General features: G+C 49.2%; 1 protein-coding gene across 1 annotated transcript in view; it reads left to right on the top strand.

Moving 5' to 3' along the window:
• Positions 1-684: 684 nt before the first annotated feature.
• RGS17 (regulator of G protein signaling 17) overlaps positions 685-6000 on the top strand; it is a 119733-nt gene continuing 114417 nt past the window's right edge. Inside the window, exon 1 of the mRNA XM_090041604.1 lies at positions 685-812. The gene's annotated coding sequence lies outside the window, so the exon portion shown is untranslated. The remainder of the gene's footprint in view (positions 813-6000) is intronic.

The raw sequence follows: 6000 nt of genomic DNA, 5'->3' as shown, positions 1-6000 counted from the left end.
CAGGCTTCAGAAGCTATTGCCACATGTTTACACTCCTGGTGCAACTAGATGTGTTGCAGTTGGAAGCACCCACACTTCTCCTCTGTGGAGCGTGGGTGGCCAAAACGGTGTCCAGGGGCTGGGTCCAGGTTTGGGCAGCATTTGCACTAAGGTGCATCTAGTTTAGGTCTGTTTTATGTGCATGCAGCGAAAGCAACAGCCTGCCTTTCTTTCTCTGTTTGCACAATGGGGGAGGGACAAAAATAGGTAGCATCCAGGTAGGGCGAGCCTTTGCCTTTTCCAGTCTGGATGCATTCATCCCTCATGCCCATTTTCCATTTCAAAGCCAGAGAGGACAGCTGTCCTAACTTGCCCCTGGCATCTATTTGGAGAGACAGGATGGGAAACATCCCCCTGACCCATCACGCATCCCACCAGGTGTCTTCAAAAGCCGCCCCGAAATGCAGCCCGGCTCGTGCCCGCCGGCTCCCACGGGGCTGGCCCAGGCTGGCCCCCTCCCGCCTGCGCGGCTCGGCAGGAGCTCCCGGGGACGGGGGCTGGGGACTGGCCGTGAGTCACAGCCTGGGGACAAGCGGGGAAACTCCAGCTGCTCGGGGAGGCTCCAGCGCTAGTGGCAGAGCGCATGTGCGCCGCCTGCCTCTCCTCTCCTCTGCTCTGCTCCGCTCTCCTCCCTCCTTTCCTCTCTCTCTCTCCCTGCCGGCTGGGTGCTGAAGTTGGGCGGATGGCAGCAGCCCAGCTCCGCTAGGGACCAGCTGCACCAGCCTTTCCCCGGGATCGCTCCGTGCCAAGCGCGCGCGTCCAGGCGGGGCTGGGTAAGGCGGACCTGGGCTCTTTGGTGTTGGGTTTTGTTGGGGTTTGGGGGGGAGGGGTTGGATTTGAACCTGAACCTTGGGAAATGCCACCAAAATGTCTGCTTGCTCCTGGTGCGAGGGGGAGGAAAATAAATTAATAAATAAGGGCGAGATGGGGAGGGAGGGAGGGAGGGAGAGGGTAAGGGATGGAGGGCAGCTGCGGAAGCACTCACAGGGGGGACTGCCTCAGGGGCGTGTGTGTGTGTGTGTGTGTAAAAGGGGCAGTGAGCAATGGATCGGCGACTGGGACTGCAAGTGTGTGCGTAAAAGGGGCAGCGAGCGACGGATCGGTGGGTGGGTAGGGGGGTGCGTGTGCCCGTCGCTCCCCTGCACCGCTGCACAAAGGGGCTGGGGCTGGGGCTGGGTCCCGCCGGCTTCCCCGTGCCCGCGGGTGCTGGCGCTGGCGCTGGCGCTGGCGCTCCGAGGCGCGAGGGACCCTGGCGAGCCCGCCAGGGGAGGGGATGGCCGGGGGGCTGCAATGTGACACCCGCCACCTGGCACATCCCCAACCGAGGCTGCCTCTCGCCCTCCCGCATGCCCCCACAGCGGCTGCAGGCTTCGTGCTGGGGGGGCAGGGGCGAGGAAAGCCAGGATGGCTTTCAAACGGGGCGGAGACGGAGAGATGCCCCTTGCCTTTCCTCCGCTGCCTCGCTTCCTCCCCCGGGCAGGGGGCCAGGGCTGCCCCCGGATCCCCCACCCCAGCGCCGGGGCTGCGGGGCCGGGCGGGTCCCGGCCCTTCATTGTTAGCATCCAGCCGCCCGCGGCTCGAGCAGGGGCCGGGAGGGGCCGGATCCCCGCCCCCGCCGGGAAGATGTCGGAGGCCGGAGGCTGGAGGAGGCCGGCTGGCCGCCCCCGGCCCGGCTGGCCGAGGGAGGAGGCATCCCCGCGAGCCGGGCAGCGGTGCCCGCCTCGCCCGCCGCCAGCGCCCCCCTCCCGGCGCCTCGCCGAGCCCGCACCCCGCCTGGCAGGCAAGGCTGGCTTCCTCCCGGGGAGGAGCTGGTTCCTCTTCTGCCTCTTCTGCGGTCCCTTCAGCCCCGGGTTTCTGTTTTTCCGAGCAGCGCTCACCTCTCCCCTCCCTTGAGCCGCAGATGGGAGGTCCTGCCTAGCCACCTTGGGCTCCTGCAGCTCGCCTCCCTCCTAATGCTCTGGCCCAGCTTATTCGTAGGGCGCCCGCCAGCACTGGTATAAGGGCGCTTTCGAGCTCAGAGTTGGGGTGTCCAGCACTTTGGAGGACTATGTCTCCTCCCCCCTCGTCCTGAAGAGTGTGGCCCCCATGTGTCACCAGCGCAGACGGGTTTCTTGAGAAGTATTTAGGTATCCAGCTCCTATTTATGTGCCTAACTCCCAATGATTTTAATGAGAGTCCTTTGCCTGGACACCTTGTTGAGCCATGTCTAAGATCTTTCTGAGCAATGAAAGGGGGGGGGATTTAAAATAACCTAAGTGAATATTGTGAATGTATCAGATGCCGACCCAGTCGCTGCAGAGATTGTAGAGACAACATTTATGTTGTTTTCATACATCAGTGCATTGGCCTTTACCTTTGATCCTTAGTGGCCTCAGAGTTTTTCACTGTCAGGGAAAATGGATGAAACCTCAGAAGAATAGGCTGCACTGGAGGAAAGCTGGGAAAGGGGAGTTAGCGACTGGCCATAGATGTTATAGCTAAGAAAGAAATAACCGGCGCTGTGCAGCTGCACCAAGTGCATTCCCATGTATTTCCATGAATGCTAATGTTATTATAAGACTTCAGAAATGTTTGGCTGACTTCAGTTATTGCCCATTGAAATAAACAAAGAGGATTTACCCCTAAACATTGGTAAGAAACATCACCTTATATCTTTGAAAGTATTGTTTTGTTGTTGGTGAGATATCCCACCCTATCCAGAAAAACTCAGAGCAGCTTACAGATGAACAGCCCAAAAGATAAGAAACAAAAACAGACTCCCCAGTGGACATCCAAAAACTTTAAAACTCTACCCTATACCACCCATACCCATTTCCTGCATATTACTCAGGCGAGCAAATCCTCAGGCCCATTGCGGCCATGCTTTCCAACCCCCGTTCACAATTAGGTGTACAGAAACGTTTTTCTTTTCTTCCCACTCCTTGCCTACCCAGAAGCATAACAAGCAGAGTTGGTGCCCTGGGCAAGCCCTGGGAGAGAGCCTGGGGGGTCGTGTAGATTCTGAGAGAGGGGGCACAAGTTCAAGAGTGGGGACATGGGTCTCAGAGCAATCTTACCCATGCTGGGGGCTCTTGGCTGAGCTCTTGCTGCCCCTACCTCCACTCTTAAAACAGCAGCAGCTGGGAATTGTTTTGGCCCTGGGCAGAAAACAAGCAGTCCCCAGCATGAGTGAACTGTGGGGCTGCTCTTGCTTCCAGGACATGGACTCTGCAAGGCTGGGGGTGATTTCTGTGCCTTTCTTAACTTTGTACCTACTCTCCCACCCCTAGATATGTTACTATCTCCACGTGCACATCTGCCCCTACTCCCTTGCCTCACATCCAGGGGAGATACCCTCTCCTTGAATGTTCCTATCAAGTCTACTCCCCCAGACTATCGTTACTTGACCAAATGAATAGCCACAATGTGCAAGGTACCATGAACACACACAAGAGTGTGCAGACTCTGCCCCAAAGAGCTTGTAATCTACGTACCAAGTCCAGATCAACAGAGGTATTCAGGTATCTAACTCCTATTTATGTGCCTAACTCCCGATGATTTTAATGGGAGTCTTTTGCCTGGACATCTTGTTGAGCCACGTCTAAGATCTTTCTAAGCAATGAAAATGGGAAAAACTATAAAATAAATAATGTAAGTGAATATTGCGATTGTATCAGATGCCAAGCTAATTACCGTAGAGACTGACTGTGCCCTCTCTCTCTCTCTCTCAAAAGCGCATAGAACACAGACAGGATAAACCTTTTGCAACTTTCTCAGGCTTGACCAGAAGGTTACCTTCTGGGTGCAAGGCCGATTGTTCTCCACCCCTATTCACTCCTTGGTGTTTCTGCTGAGACTACAAATAAGAGTAGTGGGGCAGGGCTGAGTGTTTGCTTTTAATGTGATATGGACATTTGTGCACAAGGAACTGGCCTAAAAATATCAAGTCAGTTCATAAAGCTGCTAAACAGCAGTTCAGTGGTAATGACTTTCCTTCACTACTGATTTGAACCAAATGCAGACTGGCAACAAAGATTCCCTCTTCTAGTTTAGATCTCTGAACCAGCCAGTCCCTGGGAAAACATGGGCGGCTTTTTTCATGAACTAGGGTTTTTTTTCTTCTCAAAATCAACTGAGTGTAAAATACAATCTCTGGAAGGACATATAACTCCAAGTTTTGCCTCTTTGCATGGTACTGTTGCTAATTGCTACATTAAAGATTCATTTAATGTAATGTTCATTATTTGAAAGGTAAGATAGAACTGCCCTACAAAAAAAGTAAGATGGTTGTGAAGGAACTGTGACAGAATTGCTCCTCCAAGAAAGGTCTTGAGTCAGGTTCATGCATAAGAACACTAGAGTATATCAGGTTTGCTTGGCAAAATATTCACCCAATGTATCCTGTGGATACAAGTAGGAATACCACAATTCCTCTCTAAAGAAGAATATAATTAGAAAAGATGGAGTCCTACAGAGCAGCAAAGCATGACGTGGAGTCCGAATACCACAGGCTGATGTTCAGAATGGATGCAATGCTGAAACATGACAATCTTCAGGGACAACACATGGATGAGGTAGATACGCATTTGAAGAGTGAGTCCCTCTACAAAAAATAAAATGCTAGCATAGACAAAAAGCTGAAACACTTCTTTCCTAAAAGTGAGAAAGTAGAGAAGAGGCGGCAAAGTTAACAGAACTCTATGGAGGACATAGTAAAAGTATTAAACTTAATTCAGGTAGACATCAGGAATTCCTGCTGTTTCTGCAACAACATGTGTATGTAAAATGTCCTTCACAATATAAATAATGTCTTCAACCAATTTGCTAAGCACATAACATTAACTTCCCCTAGCTCTGTAATGAGTAAATAGGGCTACTTGTCTATTTCATATCTTTAAATATGGAAAATATGGAAATTCTTAAAAATACTATAAAAGCATAGGAAATAAAAGAGTGATAGTTATTACAGAGGTGTTTGTAACAACTGCTTTGTGATTCTTATAAGACTCTAGTTAAGGTTAAGATCTATTTTTGCATTTTGCAATAGTAAAGCAGGACTCTGTTTTTGTTTCAGATAAAAAAATACATTAGCCTCAGTATACTTCTTAGGTATACAGGTTGTAGCCATATTGGTCTAGAGGCAAAAGGAATCAAAACTCATGACAGAGGTGATATTTTTATTAAACCAATTAGATATTTGCAAACATATTATTTTATTTATTTGCAAGCTTTCAGGCACACACACCTTCCTATGCTTGAATGTAAATAAATAAAATAATTTGTTTGCAAATATCTAGTTGGTCTAATAAAAGATATCACCTCTTCCACGAATTTTGAGTCAGTATACTTCTAGCACTTACTCTAGAAGTGCAGAATGAATTCTCTAAGAATTTGCAAATACATCTGTTAATTAAATTTGAGTTAAAACTAATATAAATCCTTTAAAAATGTAGCATCTGTGTCAACCTTTGTAATGTGATCTTAAAAAAGAAATAGTACAGACACTTAAAATTCTCCACATTCTAAAAATTAATTGAAACCTTGTACACAGGCTCTCTAAATTATATAAAGGAATAAATTAAGTTGTATTTACTCTAAGTTGTTCACAGTTGTATCTAATTATTATGAATATATTGGCTACAGGCAGGTTCAGGTCTACTCTTAAGTAGGGTCATTGTGACATTGTTTGCATGGAACAATTCTATTGCAGTTAATGAGTCAGTGGTACAATGGAGGCTGCATGCATGTCACAGGCATTCTCGCTATTACTTGGTTCAGCAGTTAATGCTCTTCAGTGTGTTACTGTCTGCATGCCGACTTGGGTATCAACACTTGTAAGGCTTTGCATGCCAATTTTGCCTTGTTTCCAGTACTCAGAAAAGCAGCAATGATGGGTGCTAAATGACCAGGAGCCAGGTGAAGCATTTAAAACACTCAGACATTTGGTCTCAGGGTCTCGGCTACTTTTGCCTTGTCTTCATA

This window comes from Crocodylus siamensis, chromosome 1 (assembly GCF_052110815.1).
Source record: "Crocodylus siamensis isolate JL-2025a chromosome 1, ASM5211081v1, whole genome shotgun sequence".
In the NCBI taxonomy this organism is placed as follows: Eukaryota; Metazoa; Chordata; order Crocodylia; family Crocodylidae; genus Crocodylus; species Crocodylus siamensis.
Note: the sequence above shows the minus strand (reverse complement) of the source record. Positions and strands in the feature narration are given on the sequence as shown.